Below are 14,135 nucleotides of genomic sequence, written 5' to 3' on the forward strand. Positions count from 1 at the left end.
TCGTCACTGTTGGCAATGATCATCTTTTGTGTGGTTTTCCCCCAGATTTTTGCCTTCTTTTCCTGTATTTTGTTTTTCCTGCTCATTGGACTGTGTACACCTTACTACTGCTGACCAGTGGCAAAGTGCTTGTGATCTCCTCTTTAAAAATGTTAGAATTGGTATACCACTAAGAAGCATATTTGATTTATTTGTGAAGTCCCTAGTAGAGCACCACATGTGTCCAGTTTTGTGCAATGACTTACCCCAAGAGGGATGAGGCATGCGTTTTTGGGTCTGATGACAAAGGTTGTATGACTTTACAAAGCATACAATTACAACGCATGCTTTTTCAACGCAATTTTTACATCGCAAGTACTTCTACAACGCAAGTTTTTACAACGCATACCATTACCAAGCAAATATATGTAATACATTAAGGGGTTGGTTCCGATTCAGGAAACGAATCCGTACATCGATTCGTATTCATAGCTGTTTCCGCATGAATCGTAGTAATCTGTCGAATCGCTTAGTACGATCCGTTGCCTCGAAATACGTACGAATTGTCGCGAACCGTACGAAAGTCAAGGGTGTGTCTGTACGACATAGACCTGCACAGTAAACCGTATGAATCGTAAACATGCCGTACGACCCGCCAAGTACGATTCGGACCGGGGAATGGGGACGCGATTCGTACAGATACGTCGGGTATGAGCAATTCGTACGGAGATCTACACTATCGCATAAGCACCATACCCTGAATTCAAGGGGAGTACGCAAGAGGTATACGCACCGTACACGTACGACCTTGGGGTATAGAGACCGTACCCCTACGTACCACACACCTACATTCATGGGGGGTATGCACAGAGACATACGCACCGTACCGTAAAATCCTGGATATTATTTGGGTTTGCAAAAACAACAATTGATGGACAGAATGCAGAACAATGTCATACATTCACCCCAGTACAGAGGTCTGGGCCTAAATCCACCGTTTTTTGCACTCCACACCACCCCAGTTCAGACATGGCCATATGCAAATCAGCCTTGACCCTGTGCCTCATGGGAACAGTCCAGCCCAAACTGCAAGCCATGTCTTTCCTGGACCGGAATCAAGCATCCTAGGGCCGGTTTCTGGCTATCAGCCGTGTTCAGCCAGGATAGTTTGACTCCAGTGGTGTGGAGAGCATGGGACTCACGTCTGAGCATTTTCAATTACTATTCCAACACCAAAGGGGTGCTTGCATCTTTGAAAATGCTGAAAAATGGTGGGCTTTTAAATTACAATTCCAACTCTAAACATTTGCTTGCCTCAGGGAAAATGCTGAATAGGGGTGCTCTCTTTAAAATTACTATTCCAACTCCAAAGGGGTGCTTGACTCAGGGAAAATGGTGGATAGTGGTGGTGTTTTAAATTACTATTCTAACACCAAATGGGTACATGCCAAAGGGAAAATGCTGTACAGTGCTGGTGTTTAAAATTACTATTCCAACTCCAAAGGGGTGCTTTCCTCATGGAAAAGGCTGGATAGTGGTAGTGTTTTAAATTACTATTCTAACACCAAATGGGTGCATGCCAAAGGGAAAATGCTGTATAGTGCTGGTGTTTAAAATTACTATTCCAAGTCTTAAGGGGTGCTTGATTCATGGAAAAGGCTGGATAGTGGCGCTGTTTAAAATTACCATTCTAACTCCAAAGGGGTGCTTGCCTCAGGGAAAATGCTGGATAGTGGTGGACTTTTAAATTTCTATTCCAACACCAAAGGGGTGCTTGCCTCAGGGAAAATGCGGGATAGTGGAGGGCAATTAAATTACAATTCCAACTCCAGAGGGGTGCTTGCCTCAGGGAAAATGCTGGACAGTGGTGGACTTTCAAATTACTGTTCCAAAACCAAAGGGGTTCTTGCCTCAGAAAAAATGCTGGATAGTGCTGCTGTTTAAAATTACTATTCTAACTCCTCAAGGGTGCTTGCCTCAAGGAAAATGCTGGATAGTGGTGCTGTTTTAAATTACTATTCCAACTTTAAAGGGGTGCTTGCCTCATGGAAATTGCTGGACATTGTTTGGGTTTTAAATTACTATTCTACCTCCAAAGGGGTGCTTGCCTCAGGAAAAATGCTGGATAGTGGAGGGCATTTACATTACTATTCCAACTCCAAAGGGGTGCTTGCCTCAGGGAAAATGCTGGAAGTGGTGGGCTTTTAAATGACTATTCCAACACCAAAGGGGTGCTTGCCTCAGGGAAAATGCTGGACTTTTAAATTACTATTCCAACACCAAAGGGATGCTTGCCTCAGGGAAAATGCTGGATAGTGGTGGTGTTTAAAATTACTATTCCAACTCCAAAGGGGTGCGTGCCTCACGGAAAATGCTGGATAGTGGTGGGCTTTTAAATTACAATTCCAACTCAAATGGGTTGCTTGCATCATTGAAAATGCTGGATAGTGGTGGGATTTTAATTTACTGTTCCAACTCAAATGGGGTGCTTGCCTCATTGAAAATGCTGGATCGTGGTGGGGTTTTAATTTACTTTTCTAAATATTTTTAATTCTCTACATATAACACTACGAAAAACAAGATGAACGTTCCTTTTTAAAATCATCTCATTGTCACTATCAACATCAAGACATCTCTAATACAGGTACATGATTATGCAAAAACCTGAATGAAACATGCAATTAAAAATGTAAACATACAAAGCAAAAGCATAACATTTTCTAAACATTTGTTTGCAGCACATTCTTATATCCAAACAAAACGAAGAACCTTATAAGTACTTCAAAACAAACTTAGAAGGTGAGTTTATTTTGCAAATAAGCAAAAGCAACCAAAAAACCCTTTATTCAACCTTGCAACAAACGTTTGTTTAAAAATGTCATTAAAATATATTCCTATTCTTTTATTCTTCCAGATACAAATGTAAGAGCAACAAAAAACTTTAATACAGGAGACAAAGCACCCAGAGACCATCCACAACAATTATTCCAAATCTGAATACAACTAGAAGCAACAAAAGTCTTCAAAAAAGGTAAATAGAATGCAACCTGATTGCAACATTCATTTATTCATTTTTTCTTTCTTTCCAGTCCCCTAATCCTTTTTTCTCATTGAAATAGTCCATGGAAAATAAATCTCACAATTGTTAAAACCTTCATTTATTCGACTAATTTCAGTTTCTCCAGACATTCAACTAGCTATAAAAATACTAACCAGCAGTTACTCTTGGTAAAAACCACAGAACCTAACCACTCTGCCTCTGCAACGGAGATTGAGGTTAGAGAAACAATTTATAAAATTAAAGATATTGCATCCCCCTCTACCGACAACTGTGGTTCTATTTTGAGGGAGGTAGCACAACACGTTCCAAGACATATTGCCAGCAGTATGTCCATTATTCCTATCCTGAGACGTATTGTACAACGAAAAATACAGGCAAGTAACCTTCAAAGATTAACACCCCAAACCTTTTCTGATATAATTATTACTCCTGAACTCTGTGTTTCTGTTTCTAATGAACCTTTCCTATTGCAGGACAAAATAAAACCCTCAGAAAAGAATCCTAATCTTTAGCATGCCCCATAATCTTGTTAGGTTGGAGAATAGTGATATTTGGATGATGGATGGGACGTTTAAAAGCACACCCCATCCATTCAACCAAATATACACTATTCAAGCACAAATTAACAACACAGTAGTCCCCTTGGTTTTCAGTTTGCTACCAGATAAACAAGCCTGCCCTCAACATACACTGAACTTTTAACAGGGGTAAAATCTAAAACATCTAACAAAAGTCCTAGAAAAGTAATAATTGATTTTGAAATTGCAATGATTAATACTATTACCAAAATGTACATGGATAACCAAATAGAAGGAGGTTTTTTTCCACTTTTAACCCGCATTTTGGCTTGAAATACAAAAAACATCCTTATTTGAGGATTACATGTCCGATAGCAAACTTCAGTTTGAACTCTAAAAACTAACTGCCCTTTGCTTTGTTACTCCTGACAGTGTAGACAAGTTCTACACTTCCATTACTGAATCTGACTACTTTACTACAAATGAGAAAAAATTGGCACCGCTACTAAATTATTTTGAAGACACATGGATTGACCATCTAAGAATGTCGGGTCGAAGGAGGAAGCCACGTTTCCATGTGGAGTGGTGCAACTGCTACTCGACCTGCTTAGAAGAAGGAGCCAAAACAAACAATGCCATAGATGGATGGCACAACTCCTACAATCATACAATTTACAAACATCATCCTAATTTCTAAAATTTTTGGGAAATTTTGAGGAAGGAGACAAGTTTCCAAGAAATGAGACAGGTAGACTGAATCCATGTATTTCCAAAGGTCAAAGGAAATGTCGGGAAGTCTATTGGTTGCACAACAACAGTTTACGTAGTGTGTGGCTTCAGACTACCTCGATAATCTTGCCCATATCCTGCATTACTAACTCGCACAACCCTATTACTTGCCCTAAAAAAAATCCCTTTACAATTTGCCATTCCTTTGAAAATTTAAATTTAAAGTCGGGTCACCTTACCTTGTGATGTTTTCATTTTTCAACTCTTGGTCTTTTCTTCTTTTCATCTCTTCACCAAGAGTCCTTTCTCAAAATGTGTAAACCATAAACAATAATCCACCAGGATTTGTGTAAATCCAAAGCCTTTTAAAAAAAAAAAATCTAATTACGCAAAGTTATTACTTCAAAACATGTGCACTCACTAAAAAAAAAAATAGTAAAAAGGAAAATCTTTGTTCTAAAATAACACATTCAAATCGACCGTTGCAATCCAGTCCGATACTTGAACTATCTGAATTCTTTTTCCCAAAGTGTTTTTTTTTTCAAAAGTTACCAAATTTTGAAAACCAAAAATATAGGCATCCAATTGAAAATTCCCGAAAAAATCATTATCGTTTCTAAAAAAGGCAAAAAAAAAAAGCACGATCCCAATTCCATAAACGCTACGATCCTCAATTTTTAACAATTCTCAATGAAAATGAGACATACATATCAAACTATACTGTTTATTTAATACATACATCTGGTTATTAATCTAAACATTAATAGTTTTGAAAACAGGTGACCCAACGAGGGCCTACTCTGGCAACATTGTTGATTTTCTCACTTACAAATCATCTCAAACACATTTTCTATTTCTAAACACCCCCCTCATCACTCCTTACAAAACATTTTACCCCTACAGTATGCATTTCATATAATATAAATGATCTTAACTTTATGCTGATCTCCCATGAAAAGGGACATTTTTTCCAATTCACTTCAATGTAAAAGCGTGGGAAAGTTTACAAAAACATCTTCTCTATATACTTCTTGTACATATTATCTTATATATTTATTTTTAAAATATGTTTATATTTTGCCCCTTTTTTGTAAAGATATTTTATTTGTATTTTTAAATGCTGTTCTTTTTTTTAAATGTAAACATAAAACATATATTTACTATCATTTATAGTTACAACATTTACTATTTCTTTAAATAAGCTGTACTTTTAACATTTAGATGCATCCTATTTTAAAATATTTAAATAATTCCTGAGGAAAACATTAAGTTCTATTTTTAAAATTAATACCTGAGTAATATTTTAATTATGCATTTGTTTTAATATATGTATTAATATTTTAATTATAATAGGTAACATATACATTTTTTTTATAAACGAGTATTTTATTATAATATTACTATATATTGCAGAGCAATACTTTAGTAGTATTTATTAAAAGTATTTGCACATATCATATGCAGTATATTATAAAAGTAATAACAAATATCTTTAACAGTTTATTTTATACTAAATTTAAATTGTATTTTTTTTAAATAATACCTCAGTAATACATTAAATTATTTGTTTTAATTAATAACTGAAAAATAATGTAATTATTCATTCGGTTATATATATTTATAATTTTTTTATATATTAGGTAACTTTTTCTTTTTTTTATAAAAGGGTATTTAGTTAGAATATGACTTTATATTACAGAGAAATACATTAGTAGTATTTATTAAAAGTATTTAAATCATATTTAAACTAAAATATATTTTTAAAATATTACCTGAGTAAAACATTACTTTTTATTTTTAAATGAATGTCTGAGTAATATTTAATACCTGAGTAATAATTTAATTTATATATATTAAAAAAAAATATGTTCTAATAGGTAACTGTTTCATTTTTTATTATGAAAGGGTATTTAATTAGAATAATAATATATATTACAGAGTAATACTTTAGAAGTATTTATTAAAAGTATTTGCACATATCAGAAACAGTTTAAAAAATAAACATATATCTTTTACTCTTTATTTTACACTAAAATGAAACAGTATCACATAATTATAGAATTTGTAAAGAATAAACTTACCATGCTATGCGTTGTGATTATATTCGTTGTGATAGCATTTGCCTTGAATTAGCATTCGTTGTAATGGGATGTGTTGTGATAACATTGACGTAGTAAAAGTTGCTTTGTAAAGGCATTACATTGTAATGCCCGTGTTATAATGGCTGCTTCCCAGTGAAATATATCAATAAGGTGTGGTGTTGGTCCACTGCCTTCATTACTTTGATGTAGACACACACAGACTCCCCAGACTGTTAGATCATTGTGATTGATAGGGAAGCAGTCATGTGTTCCTTTCAGGAGGGCAGATGATAACATTTGAGTCTTAATACACAGTCAGTTTGATATTTGGAAGTGTTTGCCCTGCTGAGGTGCAGGGGAAGAAGACTCCTGCTTCTAAGTGAATGTCTGCCTTATACATGGCAGAGCAAGGTTCCAGGGTGTGGCCCTAGAACATCATCACCTGAATATTGATGGACATGAGTATTGTATCTTAAATTTAATTTGCAAAAATAATGCTCCATTTGTGTTGAATAAAGAAAAGCTTCACCCAATGAGGCTATATGTGACCAAATTCATGTTTTTTACTTTGAGCCGATACTTGCAAAAATTATATTCTGACATACAACTGTTTCCAGAGTAGACCCACAGGGGAGGTTAGAGCTCACAAACTGTTGGCTATTGAAGGAAGAACTTGATCCAGAGAGAAGCCAAGGGGTAGTGGTCCAGCAGGTTTCCACCTTTCTGAAATTCTGACATAGGTGTTATTTAGGGGCCGATTCCGATCTCGGTTGGAAAGCACTCCGACCGAGCTGCATCCGGGGTGTTTTCTGACCGATCCGGACTCCTGCTGTCCGACCGAGCGAGTATGATGCGGCCGTATGTTTTCGGACTGGGTTCGATCGGACTCCCTTAGAAGTCAATGGGAGCTGATCGTACGACGCATACATGGTCTCCCATTGACTGAATGTGTATGTGCAGACAAGTGCACCCCCTACAGTTGGTATGCGTTGGTGTCATCCGCACCGTGCATCCCTGTGTTGGGGAGACCCATGGGTCTCCCCCTTTGTCCGAGTCGTAAGGCTGCAGGTAACTGGGGGTCTGATGCGGACCCCCAAAGCTCAACTCTGAGCGCTGTTGCGAGCCGGAAGCTCCAACTCGATCCGGCTGTTCGAATAGAGCATCGTACTGCCTCGGTTGGAATTCACCTGCATTGCACACCACGGTTAGCTTACGGCCGAGAGGTACGGAGCGGTTCGGACCCCGAAATGATTCGGTCAGAGATTTTGTGCTTGTTCGCATCGTACTTTCATGTCCGGACCCGTGTATGAACCAGATGGAAATTCAGCCTCTGAATCCGATATGCTAATGCCGAACCCCATTCGATGCCCTTCTGACTGAGATCGGAATCACCCCCTAAGTGTTGACTGAAGGTAAAAATAAATATAAATACGACTATGAGGTTTTTTAGAATGTTCCAAAATTACTGGGTGCACTATCCTGTAATCCGCATGAGTAGTAACAAATGATAGTAATCAGTTGGGCAATGAGGCGAGCGGAAAATACCTCTGAACCGCTCAGCGTGGACTAACAAGGTAGTCTACTGGACAAAAACAAACTCTGTTGCCTCTGCACTACAACAAGTTAAAGATAGCTATATAACAGCAGTGTAAATTTTACTATAAGACAAATAATGTATGCATCATTCTTTAAGCAGGTTAAGAAACTCTTTGAGAAAATTACAGATCATTCCGTCGACTGTGCGACAATTAGGAAAGTCTTTTCTTGAAGTCGCACTTCTGTTTATTTGTTCCAAATATCAGCCGACACGTGTTTCATCGCAGGGAACACACACACAATTCGAATCTTCAGGGCTTGTTCTAGGATGAGTATCTAACTTTCAATCGTTAGTAGGTCTATTGTCTATCGATCACAACAGATAACTTGCATAACATCCGGTTAGTGGCACTGTGAGGTCTTGTGCCCTCGTTGCTGAAATGTATCAAATAATGATAATGATAGGACACGACCCAGCCGGGTTCGTGTAGTTAGGAGCTCTGCAAGTCACAATCAAGGCGTAAGAGAATCTTCTTACTCTTGTTAGTAAGTCTTTACCGGGAGGAGAAAGAGTAATGGAAACGGCGTGTGCGCTGTATCCAAAACTCAAACCAACTGTGCCTAAAGCTTGAAATTCCCCCTCCGTTATTTCCCGGTCGCCGTTTTCCAAGGTACGGACAGAATGATCTGTGATTTTCTCAAAGAGTTTCTTAACCTGCTTAAAGAATGATGCATACATTATTTGTCTTATAGTAAAATTTACACTGCTGTTATATAGCTATCTTTAACTTGTTGTGTTGACTGGAGGTGTCAGCAACACTAGGCATTTTGTTACCATTTAGTTGTTTGCATCTATGGTGTCTAGAAGATAAGCAGCTTCCAAGAGGAAACCAATCGGCATTGAGTTGAGAGTGTTGTATAGCAAGCTGAATGGCATGATTATCATTGTGCCACTGAGCTAGTGTGTACCCAATTAGTTTCCTCAAGGCTCAGATTAATATGAAATAGTATTTTGATGAGATGGGACAGTAAAATAAAGTTGGTGTATGTTCAACAAATAATGCATCTGGCTGGATCACTAACCAGGGTATTTTCAGTCTAAAAAGAGTTAAAGCTTTTTCTCACCAGTGTATGCAACATCTAAGAGTTTCTTGGGCAGACTAGGGGACTAATTTATGAGGAAATAACATAGGGCAGCACCTCAACTCTTCTTGCTGTGCTTCCCTACACCAATGTGAAAGGGCAGGAATGCACTGTATTTTTGAAGTAAGGTGCATTCCTGTCCTTTTACCCCTGCTGTGGCAAACACTTTGCTGCCTAGCACCAATGTAGGCACCCTTTCACCATGGTGCAAGGGTGCCTCCATTTCATGCAGGATTGTTTTTGAGCTGGAAAGGATACCTCCTCACTCAAAACATACCAAGAGGTTTTTTACTCATTCTATGTGTGTTGCACAACACATGGAAAGCAGAAAAAATGAGAAGTAAAAATATTTCTCCTTGTTATGCCTGTTCTGGGGAGCTGTTATGTTTTTGGCTCTGCCCGAGGTTTACATGATTAAGCAAATCTGGGGCAGTGTCAAAATCCAAGGATGTTGCATGGGAAACCCCACATCAATGCCCATGGAATGCCTCCTTGATGTTGAGTACGGCTTGGGAGGGACTTGCGCTGCTTTGTCTTACTCCATATCTATGAGGCCATGCAAAGGCATGCAGAGTGGCTTTGCTTCACCTCATAGGTGTGATTTAAGGACTTGCGCTGATGTAGCATCAAACAAAGTGACTCAACAACGGTGCAGCCCTCTTGTAAGTGACATCCTGGGTCTTTCGTATGAGGCTTAGAACTGAGAATCAAAGATCAACATGAAGCCAGCAATTCCTCAGAAGTCTCATGTGGTACCTGTTTTGGAACAGATGACCATTTTTAGATTGTGACTACTGAGATGGTAGAGGGGACACTGGGATGTGACACCGTTGAGGTAAGACACAGCAGATGAAGTCCTCTGCATGATGTTCAGGACCAACACCCAGAGATCAACAGGAATCCTGTGGTGCCTTAGCACCGAGTCTTGGGACCTACAAAACTGCCAATGTTTCAGATTGTTTATGATTGGCATTTTCATAATTTCAGTGTAATTATGAGTGACAGTCAGCAACTATGGTTTACACTTTTTTGTGAGCCTAACCAAGCAATGTACAGGAGAGAAACATATAAATATCAGAGGTTACACCCATTTGAACAAAGAAGAATCTTTAAGAAGATCTTAAAACTGCTGCAAAGCACTAGAAATGAAAAGGTGCTAACCTAGTGCCCCACTGTAATTTTTTCAAAAACACTCAACTTAGGCTCATGGTGACATGCTCTAAGTTAGTAAATTAAATTAGGATTCAGCTATTATTCACCTATTAAAATAGCAGGATGGAAAACAGGCACTGGAGACAGTTGCAACCGATGTGATGAGACCGGGGCTGATTCTATTCACATGTTTTTCAAATGTATGAAACTCTCCCGTTTTATTGCTGATATAGAATCTTTCCTTAATAACAGCCTAGGAATTGATGCAAGCTAACCCCTGAATTAGTAATCCTAGGCATTCAAACGGATCACATCGGTACCAGATCTACAGCTGTAGAAGCCTTTTTGTTTATTTGCATGTCAATTTTTTGTTTTTGTATTACTTCTAGATGGATTGATACTGAACCCCCAAACTTTCATCACTGGCAATCTAAATTGCTCTCTATATATCGATTAGAAATGGCAATGTATAAACTTAAAGGGATAAGAAAAAGGACTCAAGGTAAAAAAATATGGGATCCTATAGCCAATTGGATTTAATATGATTTAATTACCCTATGTGATGTTGTTTGCCCTCTAAGAAGTATTATATATCATGTGATGTCTTTTCTTTTTCTTGGTCATTGATATTTTTTTGTAATCGTTGTTTGATTCTGATATCTATTTTGCTCACTGTCCGGCTGATTGTTGAAATAAAAGGTAAATAAATAAAAAATAAAAAAATAAAGGATTCAGTAGAGAAGATCATAGCTGCCAAGTTTGTCTGTATATGTGTGAAATTTCCGTGTGTGCATTGTGATTGTATGGGACACTTCATTGCCTTATGACCCTCTGAGTGACACCTTTATGCATGTAAAACTAAAAAGTTATGCCCAGTTAGATATATCAATTTCAGATGTGACTCATCTGTTTACAAAACCCATGTGCTGTTGGATATCCTGAGCTTTTGAACTGCGGTTATTGTTTCTGCTTTAATGTAACGTTTTGAGATATGATCCTAGGTGTATGTAATGTGTGTCAAAGTCTTACAGCTGGACAGGAGCTCATACACTTTTCCAGTGAAAAGGAAGTGAAAAACATAGTTCCTGGACAGGGGCACCTTTGAAACTTGGAGCCCCTCATGGTGAGAGATGCTTCTAAGAGCAGCCCCATCCCAAGGTACAGTATCTCACTGAACCTCAACTGCCTCTGAGAGCTCTTAATATCCAGAAATGCTGTATTTTTACCTCTGGAAACGCTAGTGATAGGATAGAATCTTTAGTGCATTACAGTGATGAGAGAGGGCCCCAACCACTGAACACCCATGAAAAGCTTTGCATAGCTGAGACTACTGCTGTTAGCTTCATCTGTGACACTGCAAGTACAATGCGTCGGCGAAGCTGTCAAATGAGGTTAAGCTGTGAAGTCTCCAATGGGGTAAGTTGGCAGAGCAGCTCAAAATGTGTTTATTTCGGGTGACATCACTAAATCACTTCCGAAGGATGAAAGTTAATTTGTTACTGTTCAGCTCCACTTTGGGGGGAAATTGGCTCGTTTGAATGAAACTTTAAGTCCACTGCTTTTAACTGCCTAATGCCTGTTGCTTTGAAGAGTTAGGCAGCTGCATAAACTCCGAGCAAGACGTCTCATCTAAGAATTGGCCTTACAGCATCAGTAGTAATCCAAAGGGGTAATGAGTGCTCTCCCACTACACACTAAGGGCCAGATGTAGGTAATCCCTGATTACCGATTCTTAAATACCGAATCATAGCGATTCGTTTTTAAGAACTGGCAATCGGGATGTAGGTATATTTACCGAATCAATTACCAAATCGGTAAGATTCGGTAATTACCGAATCGGTATTTACCGATTCGGTAATTGCCATTGATTCCTATGAGCCTTGAGACTTGAGGCCCATAGGAATCAATGTCAATTACCGAATCGGTAAATACTGATTCGGTAAAATTACCGAATTTACAAGGGGGACAGGGTGTCACTTTGACACCCTGTTGCACCCCTGATTCTGGCTTGTGTGCAATGTGACACACATACATGGCCTTAGGGCATGTATGTGTGCCACATGGCACAGGTGTACATGCACAGATGTGCATGTACACAGGAATTCGTTATTTACCATGAGATAGTATTTCATGGTAAATAACAAACTATTTTAAGTGCCACCTACATCTGGAATTACCGATTCTGTAAATATACCGAGTCGATATTTTACCGAATCTGTAAAGTTACCGAATCGGTAAATTTACAGATTCTGTAAAATTCGGGACCCCTACATCTCAAAAACCAATTATCGGTCGGTAACGGCCGAAATCGGCCGTTACCGACGGGTAATTGGCGACCTACATCTGGCCCTAAATATCTGCTTGTCACAGTGGAGTCAATTATATACTACTGTTTCTTTCCTGTATATCTAATGAGGTTTATTGACAATTTCTATTGCATTTGGTGATTTTTATTTTTAAATAAAACCTAAGATATGCATTAGACTTGCCAAATAATATAAAGGAATGATAAGGTGATCAACACTCAAGAGCCAACCTCTTAAACTTAAACACTACCTGTAAGATTAAAAGACCGCTGAATTTTAAATTAATAATGAAGAAAATCATGACCCCAGCTAAAATACAGGGAAAGATGGTTTTACAATGTATGTTTTGTGGAAACGAATATTCTTAATCAAAAATGTGTTAAAAGATTTCATTTTGCATATGGGGAAAATAACAATCAGAAGAAGTATTTTCTTGAAACTGAGTGAGAAATCTGTTTTTAACATTCAGAGGAGCTGATGAATCCCAATTAAAATAATATGTCTGCTTTGTTGATTTACCTGCCACAGTGCTGGGAAAGATTCAGTAAGGTGAGGGGTCTATCATCCTCAGTTTTCCTAACCTGAGTTATGGCCGCCATCCTCAGACTCAGCAAGCTACGATAGAGTGCTTGCAGTGATCAGGCCGCTTCAACAGCATGTCTGGTATGGGTGAACAGGGTTTGGCATCAGCATGCCTGGTTCAAAGCTAGTTCGACCCACAATGACGACTTCCCCCTGCACGGTCCGGGCTTTGGACTGTGGCCGCTGTCCAGGACTTGATGACTCATGCAAGCTGCCTGCTGAAATTGGCAGTGACCACAGTCTGAGTTGGGTCACGGCTGTCACCACATTACGGTCGCATGGCATGACAATGCGTGGTGCCTGCTGGCACATTTATACTAACTGTTGTACTGCCTGCTCATGCCGCGGGTGCCAGGGCATGCCTATTGATGTGTGTAGTCAGTGCCTGTCGGAAGAAACCATTGGGCTGGGCAAATCAGGCAGACACTGATTCACTTGAGTCATCATGCGACATAAGTGAATCCGAATGATGTGCGGCGGATGAAGCAGTTATACAGTAGCCCCTAAATCCAGCCCAGAGCGAGCTGAACTAGCCCCCAAGAATGCTGCAAGCAGTGTGGACCGCGCTCTGCCAGCTTCCTGTCAGTGGTGCTAATTAGCAGCTAGTGCTCGGCTTGACAGCTGAAGGAGGTGCTATAAATGCGTTACAATGCATTTCAGTGCGGTGATGGCGACCACCACACAACAATGCTTTAGTCTAACCCTTGATGTGTGGTAATTGGCAAGGCTGTATCCAATTCAGGAGCAGTGTCCTGATGGTTGTACTATCCAAAGGTGAGCAGAAATACCTTCAGTGAAACACGTTTATCTGTGAGGATTGGGCAAAAAGGAAACCAGCTGCAGCTCAACAGACGGTGACTTCTCTCCTGCACAGTCTGCCAAGGCAATTTTCACCATAGACTGTGAAAGGAAAATGTATTCTCTTGAGAGAATTAATTCAATTTAACCACCAGGGGGCACCAAAGCACTATATCTTCAATGCTCTTCCATTGGTGAAGAACAACTCTTGCTTGTCTGTATGTTTTTTTTTTTACTGCAAATAGGGGCT

The sequence above is a fragment of the Lissotriton vulgaris genome, chromosome 7 (genome assembly GCF_964263255.1).
Source record: "Lissotriton vulgaris chromosome 7, aLisVul1.2, whole genome shotgun sequence".
In the NCBI taxonomy this organism is placed as follows: Eukaryota; Metazoa; Chordata; class Amphibia; order Caudata; family Salamandridae; genus Lissotriton; species Lissotriton vulgaris.